The sequence below is a fragment of the Gracilinanus agilis genome, chromosome 1 (assembly GCF_016433145.1).
Source record: "Gracilinanus agilis isolate LMUSP501 chromosome 1, AgileGrace, whole genome shotgun sequence".
NCBI lineage: Eukaryota > Metazoa > Chordata > Mammalia > Didelphimorphia > Didelphidae > Gracilinanus > Gracilinanus agilis.
Window position 1 is genome coordinate 478,044,908 of NC_058130.1, and position 15,607 is coordinate 478,060,514.

The following is a 15,607-nucleotide window of genomic DNA, read 5'->3' on the forward strand; positions in this document are numbered from 1 at the left end:
CTACTGTTATCTCTGATAAGCAATAATGAGTCTCTACAATCAGGTTTGTACTGGAGATAGCTCTTTAAAAAAAACCAACCCAATTGTTAAATTTTCACAGTAGGCATCATGGAGTGTTTAGAATTTTATCATACATCAAAGATACCAAAGTCATCCACTGCATCATGGGACATCAGCAGTCCATCCTAGATCATCCCCAGTCATCTTAATTTTTATCTTGTCATTGCACTTTGATGACTCCGGAAGAGAGAGTGAGACTGATGATTTTATGCACCTCTGCCTCATTTAAATCCAGTTCGTGCACAAGTTAAGACATCACCCTGCCATGCCATTGATCCTCTTTGAAAACAAAGAACAAACAATGAATGGCATAAAATGTGTCAGTAGCAGAGAGATGGTAAGTGGAGAGAGAGAAAAAAAGGAGAAATGGACTAGTAGGTATTTTTTTAAACATTTATTAATATTTATTTTTTAGAAAAGTTAACATGGTTATGTAATTCATGCTCTTACTTTTCCCTTCACCCCCCAAGCTCCACCCCCACCATGGCTGATGCATATTTCCACTGGTTTTAAGATGTGTCATTGATCAAGACCTATTTCCAAATTGTTGATAGTTGCATTGGTGTGGTAGTTTTGAGTCTACATCCAATCATGTCTGCCTCAACGCATGTGTTAAAGCAGTTGTTTTTCTTCTGTTTCCACTCCTGTAGTTCTTCCTCTGATTGTGGGTAGCGTTCTTCTAGTAGGTATTTTGAATGGTGACTAAGACTGGGATGCCAAGGAAGCTTGAGCTGTCATCATTTTGCTATCTTTACTTATTCATACTACTGATAAGGGAGTATGAACTGGGATAGACTTGAAATTGAGATCTTTGAAAAAGCTGGTAGAGTTCTTAATTTCTCACTTCCCCATCTGCCTATTGATTGCAGGCATTTACTCTAAAAAATTTTGACCTTAAGTTATTCATAAGTTTTGATTTTTATAGTAATTTTAAAGTTGTCTTACCTTTTATATAAAATTAGGATCAGTCATAGTTCTCTGGTTTATGTGTATATTTTTAATTGTGAACAGGGGCTGCAATAGAGCAAGCCAGTAAATGGATTATAATATTGGTGCAGAGAGAGAGAGAGGCAGAGAATTAATGCTTTATATGATTGTTGGGATGATAGGAGGAGGAGTCTCTCTGTAGAACTCATTTGAGAGCTTGGGCCATATGAAAGACTCTGAGAGGATTGATTTTTTTAATTTAATAACTTTAAAGCTTTCCAGTGGCAAGGTAAAATTACTTATGACTGGGAACTACTCCTTAGGCTGCTGAGGCATGAATAAACCAACTTAGATGTTAAGGAGACAGTGAAAGCATGATACTCTCTTAGAGGCAATTAGCCTTATACAAATTCACTCAACTTATTATCCATTTTGTTTTATTTTGGAGATAGTTTGACTCTGATGATAGGTAGACTAGAGGCAGAGGGAAAGTCATATTTCCCTGGATAGGCTAAGGGAAGAGTTGAGAAAGGATGCCCACTGCCACATTGCAGTAGTGAGGACCAGAGTGGGGAGTAACTCTTATTTTCATTTTCATTTTCATTTTCCAACTTTAAGTTCTAAACCCTGCCAAGGATGAACCACCAAATGTTTACATGGTTAAAAGATATACATCAAAATGGATGGTTCTGGGGCAGCTGGGTAGCTCAGTGGAGTGAGAGTCAGGCCTAGAGACAGGAGGTCCTAGGTTCAAACCCAGCCTCAGCCATTTCCCAGCTGTGTGACCCTGGGCAAGTCACTTGACCTCCATTGCCCCCCTTACCACTCTTCCACCTATGAGACAATACACTGAAGTTAAGGGTTAAAAAAAAAATGGATGGTTCTACCCTTAGCCCTGCCTTGTCAATTTTTTTTTATTAAATGTCTTGAATAAATATATAGATTCTATCCAAATGAAATTTCAGATGACAAAAATTTGGATGGAATAGCAAATATATTGAATAACAGAATCAGAATCCAAAATTCTTAATAGTGAACTATTAATAAATAGGTGAATGTTTCATTTATTTATTTTTTAGACCAATATTTCATATTTAGCCCAGTTTGGAAGTGTAGTGAACACTCATGGGCCTGCTCCTGCTCCTGATCAGCACGGAAACTTTAACCTGCTCCATTTTTCTGATCTAGGCTACTTCACCACTCCTTAGGTAGCCAGAGGTCCTTCCTTCATGGGGCTTATCATATTTATCCTGGATTTAGCAGTGACACCTGTAATACAAGATTGCTAGCAGAAGCCTTTTGCTTTTGCAATTTCAAACTGTCACAACCTGGCAGTTAGAGGTTTTATAATCTTCAGAAAGTCAGTTGGAGCCTGAGGCTATAAATAGTGGTGAAATTCCAACTGACCAGGGCTTTTGCATCCTGGCTTTTGCTTTGCCTGGGGGCTTTTGCTTTTTGGGCTTTGGCTTAGCCTGTTGGCTTCTGCTTTTTGGCTTGGCTTTGGCTTTTGGCTTCGGCATTGGCCTGTGCTTATTTTGTCTCGGGTAAATTTGGACCTATTTGCTTTCTCTGGACCTCTCACTGATCTCTCCATTACATCCCTGCTATTTTCCCTGAATTTTCTTTGGGCCCTGGGAGGAAGGGTGGGCTTGGTGATTGGACATTGTGGGTTTAGTTTCTGTAGGCAAGTAGGGCATCCTAAAACAAGTTACCCCTAATTTAGTGATTTGATACTTTACTTTAAAGGCAGTCAAACCTTCCTGACTGGGAGAGCTGGACTCTCTCAGTTTAATCCTCTCCTGCGACCCATCCCCCAACACCAGCCTTCTCCCTAGCAGCTGTTAGAAAACCTGAAACCTCTTTCCCTCTGATTAACCTGACATTAATAAATCCCCTTTTGTTACCTACTCAAAGCCTCTGGTGAATCATTGTATAGAAAATTAAGGCAAGGGCTGAAGAGGGAAGAAATTATTTCCTTTATTACTTGAGGGAAACCTAAGCATTCATCTTGGGCAGGAAGTACCTAGCAGAGACTTCCTGCAGCCATCAGTTTCACTGGCAGGGAGGAGCCCTTTTGTCTCCTCCTTCAAGGGACTTAGAAATTAACAAGAGAAACCCAGCCTTGATCTAAACATTTCTGTCTGGCCCAAATTCCTCTTGTACCTTAGAGATACCTTCCCTGCCTGAAGGGTTCAGCCTATTTCCCCCCAGTATCCTCTGTCTCTAGCCTCAGTGAATAAGCCTGTTTAAGCTGCCCTCCTATATACTCCCTGTCATTCCCCTACCTTCCTATATACCACCTCATCCTTCCCTACACTCAGCTATCTCCTTCATTCCCCTTCCATATCACCTATATCCCTTTTATCCCTCCTTTAACCAAGATTACCCTACTTCTTTATAACACACCTGATTGGCTTTAGCCTTATTGCTGTTTAGAACTCCTGAACTCACCATCTACTAAGCGTTAACCTCTGATTATTGACAAGCATCACCATGCACAACATAAGTTGATTTAATTAGGATAAATTTGAAGTACTACATGGATTTGAAAATAAATTGCAAAGATACAGGATGTTGAAGACAAGTCTAGAAAGCAAAGTGTTAGATAAAAGCTATAAGGTCACGATATTCCAGGTGTTGTTCATCTTTTATTTTTGAAGGTCAATGACATCATGGCATAATGTATTGACTTGCATGGATTTAAGTGATTTAAGTGAGGCAGAGTTGCATAAAATCATCAGCTTCACTCTCTCTTCTAGTGTCATTGAAGTCCAGTAGCAAGGCAAAAGTCAAGACAGCTGGTGATGGCTTGGGATAACCTTGATGTCTTCAATTTCTCATCAAGCTCGAAGGGTTCCACAGTACCCATTGTCAGTCACTTTCATGACTATTGTAATAAATTGTTCTCATCTACCCGTTCTACCATATAGGAAGTCTTCTCATTCTTGGGGTAGACACCCCCTTAACTTTTAATTTTTTGTGACCTTTTGGTTACCCTCAGCTTCCTTCAATCTGTCTGTTGAGACAACTAGGGTCTCAACACATTGGGGTGTGGCTGTTTGGCATGCTATAGTTTCTTAGAGCCGCAGGTGAGAAGTGGGTGCCAGGGAGACACCCAAGGTGGATGAACAGCCCTGAAGAGGGCTCAACAAGCCCTCACACCAGAGGTGCTAGTCTTACCTGAACACCCCCTATACCTCTAGATATTCTAGTCCTACATGCCATGATTTATATGAAAAGCAACTAAGGATTTCAGTAGGAGAGTGTGCTCAATCAGCAGTGTGATCTGACAGCCAAAATGGCTAGTTGGATATTTAACTGCATTAATATAACTACAGTGTACAAAATAAGGTGGCAGTCCTGCCGTATTCTAGCATTGCTAGACTTTGTATAGAGTATTACAGCCAGTTTTACATGCCATATTTTAGAAATGATTGTGACAAACTTCATTGTGGATAGATGAGGGGGTATGAAATCGTGCCATAAAGGATTGGTTGGAGGGGAACTGGTTTATTTAGACTGAAGAAGAGAAAAGTATTGCATGATAGTTATCTTTGAACATTTGAAAAGTGGCTGGCTACAAAAGGAACTAGACATGGTATGATTATCTCTCAGAGACAAGAACTGGGAACATTTGATAGACTGTATAGGAATGAAACATTCCATTCAATATAAAGAAAAGATTCCCAGTGACCAGAGCTTTCTAAAAAATGGCATGCACTCCCTCAGTGAATTTACTGAGTTCCTTTGTCACTGGAAATCATTAAGAGAATACTGGATGACTAATTGGTCATGCTATAGTCAAGGCTCATGCTTTGGGTGAAATGACCTCAGAGTTCTTGTCTGACTCTATAATTCTGTGATTTGATCATTCTACAACCTCAATAAAAATTCAGAATTTGACAAATCCCACAATCTGGGTCTCAATGGTACCTAGCAAATTTGTTATATTCATATAATTTAAATATAAAGCATTTTTTATGTAGTCTTCTTCCACACTATAAAATTGCATGCTCTCCTGTCCACTCAAGCCTGATTGCATTTTAATGCCACAGTAAGTAGTCCATGTCACTTGATGCAGAGTCCCTCCCCTCCACCCCAGGGTGCTTCTGGGCCTTCTCAGTCACTACTGAACCTGCTCTGGCTTGGGTTTAGTTTGTGCTGCTTTTTGTCCACTAGAATGAGACTGTAATGGCATGAAGGGAAGGAGAGGAATGGGTTGATATTTTCATTTAGCCAAGAACTATCCTAGTCAGAAGTGCACTAGCCCCTCCTTGATTCTTTTCAATGTGTCATCTCTTACAAAGGTCCTGGATTTAGAATTAGAAGGACTGTGCAGCCCTGCTACTTATGTGAACTTGTATAAGTCACTTGCCCTTTCTTTTTTCTCATCTGCAAAATGAGAGAGTTGGTTTAAGGTTCCTTCCAGCTTTAAACCTGATGATGCTTCTGTAATTATTCCATGTTCTCTGAGACATGTCACTGGGAAATAGTGTTAAATGCAAAATTTGGCCTCTTTTCCTTCTTTTGTTTTGGTTTCTTTGAAGGCTGAAAGATTTTTCTCACGCTTCAGTTTTGGGCTAGCTTCCAGATTCAGAATAAATGTTTTGAGTCCTAATGTAAAGCCTCCTTTGCAATCAGAGAGTACAGTCATGGCAGATTGCCACCAGGTGGCAGTGCTACAACACACGCTTCAAAAAAATGTCTTTCCATATGATCTCTTCTTTTGTGGTCCACTGTGGAAGAAACTGTTCATCAGACGCTTTATGTATGTATGGATATAGAACCATTAAGGCTCAAAGGGGCATGGCTAGAAGAGATTTTAGAGGCCATCTAGTCCAATATTGTTCTTTTTTCCAGGAGAGAAAACTGGGAACTAGAGAAGAGAACTAACCACCATTTATGACCTTCATGAGATCAGTGCTGAATTTGTTTGACTATATAGAAATCTGGAAATGCCAGTGAGATATTGCAGAAAGTCCTTTATGAAATGGCATTTTCACATGAATATTAGTTTATTTTCCCAGTATAAAAATAATAATGTAAACAAATTACTATTTTAAAAAGAAGTAAGACTGGGTTTGTACCCCAAAGAGATAATGAAAAATGTTTGCACAAAAATATTTATAGCTGCGCTCTTTGTGGTGGCAAAAAATTGGAAAATAAGGGGATGTCCTTCAATTGGGGAATAGCTGAACAAATTGTGGTATTTGTTGGTGATGGAGTACTGTAAGGAATGATCAACTGGAGGATTTGTATATGAACTGGAAAGACTTCCATGAACTGATGATGTGGAGCAAAATGAGAAGAAGTAGGAGAATGTTGTACACCAAAAGTAAAACATTGTGGAACTGTTGAATGTAATAGACTTTGCTACTAGTAGCAATGCAATGATCCAGAACAATCCTGAGGGTTTTATGAGAAAGAATGCTATCCACATCCAGAAAAAGAACTGTGGGAGTGGAAACACAGAAGAAAAACATATGATTTGTCAGTTGTTGGTATGTATATAGAATTTGGGGCTTTGGTTTTTAAAAGATTATTACAAAAATGAATACTGTGGAAATAGGTGTTGAGTGATAATACATGTTTAATGCAGTGGAATTACTCATTGGCTCCAGGAGGGGGAAGGGAAAAGGGGAGGGCAAGAAAATGAATCATGTAGCCATGGAAAAATACTTTAAAATAAATTTAAAAAAAGTAAGATTATTGAGTGAATTTGGGGATTCCATCTAATATAAGAAGATGAAAATATTCTAGGTAAAATTATGTTTAACCTTTTTTTTTTTTTTTTAAACCCTTACCTTCCGTCTTGGAGTCAATACTGTGTATTGGCTCCAAGGCAGAAGAGTGGTAAGGGTAGGCAATGGGGGTCAAGTGACTTGCCCAGGGTCACACAGCTGGGAAGTGCCTGAGGCCTATGTTTAACCTTTAAAGAGGGACCAATTTCATTTAAGAGAAGTTGCTGAAGTACAGTGGATAGAGAGAAAGCCTTGGGGTCAGGAAGATCTGGGTCCAAGTTGCACCTCTGACATATATTGTATGAATAACCCTGGGCATGTCAATTAACAAATCAGTGATCCTGGCATTTTCTACAGCTATAAGTTTCAGAGCAGGACCTCATCCACCTTGGTAGGGAGATGAGGGGAAATCATAGGTCTAGTCTGGTACATAAAAATAACCTTGAACAAATTATTGAGTGATTTCTAATATCTGAACCCTCCAGTTTAGCACTTGGTTATTCTATTCTGCCTTTTGCTCTTTTCTAGTTGTTTCTGACATAATTTTCCTTTGACCCAACATAACCACGAGTCTCTTACGAAGCATGGACCAGCAGTGAAATGCTTGAGAGTTGTGGGAGGAGGGGAGGAGAAAGGGGAGGGAGAGAACATGAATCACGTAACCATGAAAAAATATTTTAAAAAAATCATATTTAAGAAAAAGAAGGATGGGCCAGGGGTCAATGAGATGGCTCAGAGGATAGAGAGCCAGGCCTGGAGACAGGAGGTCCTGGGTTCAAATTTGGCCTCAGACACTTCCTGGGCAAGTCACTTCACATGCCATTGCCTAGCCCTTACCTCTCTTCTGCCTTAGAACCAATACATAGTATTGATTCTGAGACAGAAAGTAATGGGGTGAAAAGAGAAAAGAAGCAGGAGCCATATCTTAATCTTGACTTGTCTCCCAGCAAAGGCTGTGTAGAAACTGCTTTAAGATTGAGCCCACTCACCCCAGGGCCTGAAGTAGTATAGAAGGGAGTGAGCTGCCAGGAATTGAGAGAAGGGAAATGTTTGTAATTCCTGTTCTTGCTATAAAGTTGATTGTTATTAATTGGTTAAATGATTCTAGGGAGCTAAGGACTGACAACTGTTTTGGGGAAAAACACAGTGAAATAAGGCTTGAATCTACAGCATTACAGAAGAATTACTTAAGTATCATTTATTTAACATTATTTATTAAATTATGTTAGTTATATTAATATTATTTAATTATTACTTAAGTACTTAATGGCACATGTAACCAGTCTGCAAAGTCCATTTAGGAGGAAAGGAAGGAACAAGTATTCATTAAAAGTTGTGTTGTTTTTTTTTTTTTTACCCTTATCTTCTGTCTTAGAATTGATACTATCAAGGGAAAATAGTGGTAACGGCTAGGCATTTGAGGTTAAGTGACTTGCCCAGGGTCATATAGGTAGGAAGTGCCTCAGTTCAGATTTGAACCCACGACTTCTTGTCTCTAAAAGTTGTTAAAAGAAATTAATGTGGATACAGAGGGAACCTGTAAAACAATTTACATTTTTAAACAATAGACTCCAAAAATGGAAGCAAGGGAAGGCAATGAATAGTGACTACAAAAAGGGCAAGAAGTGCTGAGTGCTAAAGCTTTGCATGGCTAGGCAGTGATTGATCAATTAAAAGATGTGGAGGTTTTGGTAGATTACAAGAACAATATAGGAACTGCATTTTGATGAGGTGAGTCTAAAAACTTAATGAGATTTTGAGCTCATTAAAAGAGGCACAGGATCCAGGAGTAGGAGATGTACTCTGTACTGGTAAGACCACATGTGTGGTACTAATTTCAGTTCTGGGTACCTCAGTTAAGGAAACATTAATAATCTGGAGAGTATTCAAAGGAGAGCAATAGGAATGGTAAAGAGCTTGACATCCTTGCAATACGAAGATCAGTTGAAGAAAAGACTTAAGGATAAAAGGATATCTCTTTTTCATATATTTGAAATATTATCTTGTAGAAGAAGGAAAGACTTGTTCTGTTTGGACCTCAAGGGCAGAACTAAGAGCAAATAGTCGGAGGATGCAAAGGGGCAAATTTAGGCCTGACTTAAGGAAAACCTTCTAGCAATGGGAGTTGTCTAAAAATGGAATTGTTTGTGAACTACCTATTCCACAAAAATTGCTGGAAAAACCATAAAACAGTTTGATAGAAAACTAGGCATAAATTAAAAACTCACACCCTACACTAAGGTAAGCTCTAAATGGGCATATGATTTAGACATAAAGGGTGATATCATAAGCAAAGTAAAGGAGCATGAAAAGTTTTATCTGTTATATCTATTGCTAAGGGAAGAATTTATGACCAAACAAGATACAGAGAGCATTATGGGATGTAAAATGGATGTTACATTAAGTTACACAAACCAAATCCAATGTGCATGAGATTAGAAGGGAAGCAGGAAATTAGGGGAAAATTTTTAAAGCAATTTTCTCTGTTAAAGGCCTAATTTCTCAAATATATAGAAAACCAAATCAAATTTATAAGAATACAAGTAATTCCCCAATTGATAAATAGTCAAAGGATATAAACAGGCAGCTTTCATAAGATGAAATCAAAGCTACCTATAATAATGAAAAATGCTCTAAGTCACTATTGATTAGAGAAATGCAAATTAAAATAACTGAGGTACCACCTCACACCAGTAAGATTAGTTAATCTGACAGAAAAGGAAAATGACAAATGTTGGAAGGGATGTGGGAAAATTGAAACACCGATTCACTGCTGGTGGGAGTTGAGAACAGATCCAGCTATTCTAGAGAGCATTTTGTAATTATGCCCCAAGGACTATAAAACTGTGCATCATACCCTTTGATCCAACAATACCATTATTATGTCTGTTTCCCAAAGAGATCAAAGAAAGGAAAAGGACCTGTATGTACAGAAATATTTATAACAGCTCTGTTTGTGCTTTCAAAGAACTGGAAACTGAGGGGATGTTCATCAATTGGGAAATGGCTGAAAAAGTAAATGATTGTAATGGATTACTATTGTGCCATATGAAATGATGAGTAGGTTGGTTTCAGAGAAACCTGTGAGGACATATGAATTGATGCAAAGTGAAGTGAGCAGAACCAGGAGAACATAGGTACAGAGTAATAGAAATATTGTATGATGATAAATTGTGAATGATTGAGCTATTCTGATAAATGCAATGATCCAAGACAATTCTGAAGGATTTATGATGAAAAATACTATCCACCTCCAGAGAAGAACTGATTGAGTCTGACTTCAAATCAAAGTAAATCATTTTCCTTCTTTTTTTAATCTATATTTTCTTTTGCAACATAGCTAATAGGGAAATATATTTTGCATGATTCACATGCATAATCTATATCAAATTGCTTACCTTCTCAAGGAAGGGAGAGGAGAAGGAAGGAGGGGAATATTTAAAAATGAATATTAAAAGTTTTTAATATATAATTGAGAAATATTTAAGGAAATAAAATATATTGGGGAAAATGGAATGTGCTTGTCTTCTCCCCCCACCCATGAAAATCTTCAAGCAGAATTGTAGGTATACTTATTGGGTATGTGGTAGGGGCAATTCTTATTTAGATATAATCTGAACTAGTTGTCATCTATATTCTTTCTAATTCTGAGATTTTGTAAGATTCTGAGTCACAAAACTGACTCTGTTGTCTTGTACAAATTAGGCACTTGATAAACATTTGTTGAACTGTATTTTCTAAAACCTAGACTCTGTCCTTAACTTAAGCAAGCAAGATATTTAGCCTTTTTGGGCTTATTGCCAGGGCTCTGTATGAAATGATATCTCAGAGTTCTTTTAGTTCTGAATATTTCTTCTTGGCCAGGCATCATCTCAAGCCAGTTTCAGAAGGCATTGTAATCTAATAACTCAGCTGAAAAGTTTTTATTAAAAATAATCTATCTTGGGGGCAGCTGGGTAGCCCAGTGGATTGAGAACCAGGCCTAGAGATGGGAGGTCCTAGGTTCAAATCTGGCCTCAGACACTTCCCAGCTGTGTGACCCTGGGCAAGTCACTTTACCCCCATTGCCTACCCTTACCACTCTTCTGCCTTGGAGCCAATACACAGTATTGACTCTAAGATGGAAGGTAAGGGTTTTAAAAAAAATAATCTATCTTATATTGGTTCACTAGAGGTAATTAGGGAGTATGGTGGATAGATCATTGGATCTGGAATCAGGAAGACCTGAGTTCAAATCCAGCCTCAGATACTAGCTAGATGAATCCAAGAAAATCTCTTCTCCTCTCAAGCTATACTTGTTCTAGTTAATAAGGTAATAGTAAATGGAATTAGAGTTGTCAAACAACGGTCTGGTTTTTATTTTAGCATAGAATCCAGTAGCCAATGAAAAGTGAGCCCAGTTTTGAACTTTATTTTTTAAAATTTCCCTATTATTCATTTTAATAAGTGATGATTAATCTTATAAAATCAAAACCTCTAAATAAATACCCAATAAAAAAGTGATAAATCATGTTTTCATTTGCATTTCTACTCCAATAGTTCTTTTTCTGGAGGTGGGTAGCATTCTTTTTATAAGTCTCTCAGGATTGTCCTGGATCATTGTATTGCCATTAGTAGCAAAGACTATCACATTTGATTGTCCCACAATATTGCAGTTACTGTGTATAATGTTCTGGTTCTGCTTATGCCACTCTGCATCAGTTCATGTAGGTCTTTCCAGCTCTTTCTGAAATCATCCTGTTCATCATTCCTTATAGCATGATAGTATTCTATCACCATCATATATGTAACATGCATAATCTTAAGTGGGGTGAACTGCCTCACAGAATCCCACAGTAACCCCCAGAACTCCAGGAGAGGGGGCAGTTGGGGCAGTTAAGAATGTGGATATGAAAAGCAGGACACCCAGCTTAGCAAACTCACTCTTTGGGGGATAGAGGGAGCTGGGTGGCTGGAAAGGGGTAGGAATTGCTTCCTTCTCAGTAGCTTAACTTGTCTCTAATCCAGAGAGCAGGGTCTTTGCTGAATACTCTTTACTGACTCTAACCAGACTGTTTTTCCAAAGGCTATGAGCACTGTGACAAAACCTTGTAAGCAGTGTCCCAGCCAATCCCTAAACAATTACAGATCTACAGTCAAGACCATCTTTACCGTCTTGGACTTGTTAATATTAGATTTAAGAAATAGTTTAGATTGTAAGGGAGTTTAGGGAGAAATAGTTTAATTCAGAGGCATTCCCCTCTGGGCGGGGATAGCTATTTTGAGAGCACCTTGAAGATTTTAGATAGATTTTACCTCACCCTCAACCCTAGAATTTCCCCCTCCTTTTCTGTTTCCCTGAATTAATAAATCCCTTCTCTTGTTAAAAGTGTGGACTATATAAGCCTAATTCATACATTAATTTAGCCAAATTTCCATCCTGGCAGATCCTGAGAGTAGTTGTGATCCAGTGATCAGGAAAGTTGCTTGAAGACATCCTGAGCACTTTACCTATCTTGGGTTTAGGGAATAAGCCTCCAACAGTGGAAATTGCTAATTTCTGTGGGATTATTCCCTTTTTGCCAGCCAGTTTAGCCCTGTGATAGCTAAGCCAAATAGCCTCCATTTTTGGACAGAAAGGGATTCTGTTAATAACAGTTGCCAGAAGCGGCAACTGACAAAGGACAGGGAGGAGAAAGAATTCCATCCACTCACTCTCCTCCCCCTTGCTAGAGGTTTGCAGCCTGGAGCTTGGATCCTGCTGAGACACCATTGCTAACTGGGCCCATTTTTACATATACAACAATTTGTTTAGCCATTCCCCAGTTAAGGGACATCTCTTTAGTTTCCAATTCTTTTCCACCACAAAAAGAATAGTTATAAACATTTTTGTACAAACAGGTCCTTTCCTATTTTTTGAACTTTCAATCATGAATAAACATTGCATAATACTTGTAAGAATAAGTTTTTGAACACTTGGTGGGATTATTTCCTGTATCTATTTGTTAGTAGAGTTACCTTTGCTTTGTTTATAACAGGGCTGCTGGCAAGCTGCTGGCTACTTCTTTCTTTATTGTGATTTTTGTCCTGCTTGGTGATCCTGCAGTGGTCTCCTGTAGTTCTGCAAGAGTGATCAAGTTGACAACAGCCTTGTCTCTCTGTTGGATCTACTGAACCTTGCCCTTTGGTCTTCTACTACGCCCAGTAAAACATCTCAGATGTGTCTGGTTGAGCTTCAGTCAACATCTAGGTCAGCTACCTAGCACAATCCTTATTTGGCTTGACTCTGATTAACCCTGAAGCCAGCAGCCTTTCTAGGGGTCTTCATTACTAACATTAACTATGGTCATTATTTGCAACCACTCACCATGCTCTCAACTAGCTTGATTCCCTGGCTGAAGTCCTGACAGCTGAAAAGCTTGCCTAATCAGTTGTATCAGTGTTTAGCAGGTCTAAATATAATAGATGCGGCAAGCCCACAATCTGACAAAAATTTTGCAGTATCCGGAAGACCCCCAGGGTCCATAAATTTCAAACACTAATCTAAGCAATAAATGCTGGTCAAAAACTAGAGGATTTTTTTCATCATCTGATACTCTTTTACCATGTCTAGATGCATTAGATGAGTCCCTTAACCTTTCTGTAGCATTTCAAGACTGCTAAATTGGAAATGATGATACTCATGCTCCCTTGTTTCAGGCAATTGTTGCAAAGATTAATGAGATGTATTTACTAAGTGCTCTGAACCTGTAAGAAGAAAGGTACTGAGGAAATACAAAACTATCCTAAAAATTCAAATAAATGGGCCAATAAATGAATCTGTCATAAAGGCCCCTCAGGCTGAAATGAGACATTTATAAGATGTTAGGCAGAGCAATTACTGGGTATGCTGTCAGATGGAAAAGCTGTTATCTCTCTGAATAAATAAAGTCTTCTTTTTCCCAGCTACTAAGCACCTGTTATAAAGTGAGATAATTCCTTACATCCTACAGGTGTTTGAAAGGAATGCTGACACTGATTCTGACAAGCAGCATGAAAATACTCAACTGGACATATGTGGAAATGATCACCAATAAATTACACTCCTTTTTTATTCTTCTGACATGTTATTCTCATGTGGGGAATATAATAACAACCAGGGAAAAACCCAAACGGTTACCTTCCAATTTGATATTTTTAATAAATAAGGCTCCAAGTGGTTATATGCTTACTCAGGCCTCAAAAGGTATTGCTAAAGAGAGTCTCATTTTAAGAAATATAACACTAAATGACTGTATTAGGTTTCCCGAAGTGTTAATAAAATTCAGAGCTGGAGGAGGCATTTCTAGGCCAGAGGCAATTTTTCCCTAGAGCATTTTATTGCTACTCTAATTGCCTTTTGGTGACCAGCTTCCCAATGTTCCTTCTCTTGCCCCCACCCCAGGGCTAATATCCTAAAGAGTAGGAACTCTTTTTGTGTTTTCTAACACTCCTCAATGTATTCAGTAAATGTTTGTTAATTGGATCTCTATAATCCTTCTCATATGGAATCATAGTATTTCCCAAATCACCTAGTTCAAGACATAAATCACAATTGTCACCTTCTCACTCCATTTTAGTCTTCCCCCCTACTTTTGCTTCTTAGTCTGGAATGTATAGAGTTCAGAAAAAAAATTGTGAAATCTTATAAGTACCAATTTTGGTGCCCAACTCCCTCCTTTTGTCTACAATCTTTGGAACCCAATTGGCTATGAAGGTGTTGGAATTATATTATCCATACTTATTGGATGACGATATGGACGTACAGATGCTAACACATGTGTAATAGAAAATTTGATTCACCCAATCAACATTACCCAACATCCTTTTAAGTTATGTCCTCACTTGGTGTCCTTACATTTGGGAAATAAATTTGCTGGAAACCCCACCCTTGAGGGGCTCTTTGTTCTGATGGCTCTCTCTCCCAGGGTATGAGATCTGGGAAGTTTCTTTTCTCTTTACTGAGGCTATTTTTCATTGGCTTTAAATTATTTTTATTAAATCTTATAAGAAATAATCCTTGGAGTATTGGGATTATTAATTTTTAATACTACACACAACAGCTCTTCAAGCAATCTTCTACAACCGTATTGGCGATAACAAATTCATATTTACAATACTTGCCCTAAAAAACAACTCATGAGAGATAACACATTTTTCTACCAACATAAACACACTAGCACTGCTATACTTAATCATTGCTGCCACAGGCAAATAGGTCAATTTGGCCTCCAACCATGACTATCCTCTGCCATGGAAAGACCAACCCCAGTGTCAACCCTACCAAACTCAAGCACAGTAGTTGTAGCAGTATTTTTCTACTAATCTGATTTCACCCAATAATAGGAAATAACCCAATAATCCTAACAATTGCCTTATGCCTAGGGGTAATCACAACATATTTGCAGCTATCTGTATGATCACACAAAAAAAGATATCAAACAAATTTTGTAGCATTCTCAACATCGAGCCAACTAGGTCCAATAATAGTTACAATTGGACTTAAACATCCTCAGTTAGCCCTCCTACATATTTGCACACAAGCCTTCTTCAAAGCAATACTATTGGGGGCAGCTGGGTGGCTCAGTGGACTGAGAGTCAGGCCTAGAGACAAGAGGTCCTGGGTTCAAATCTGACCTCAGACACTTCCTAGTTGTTTGAATCCGGACCAGTCACTTAACCCCACTTGCCTAGCCCTTACCACTCTTCTGCCTTAGAACCAATACAGATTATTGATTCTAAGATGGAAGGTAAGGGTTTAAAAAACCAAAACAAAACCCAATACTATTCCTATGCCCTGGCTCCATTATCCACAGCCTAAATCATGAACAAGACATTTGAAAAATAGGGGCAGCCTAGCACTAATAGGAACCCCTTTTCTA

General features: G+C 38.4%; 1 pseudogene; it reads left to right on the forward strand.

Moving 5' to 3' along the window:
• Positions 1–325: 325 nt before the first annotated feature.
• Positions 326–15,607, forward strand: part of LOC123253121 — a 35,505-nt pseudogene continuing 20,223 nt past the window's right edge.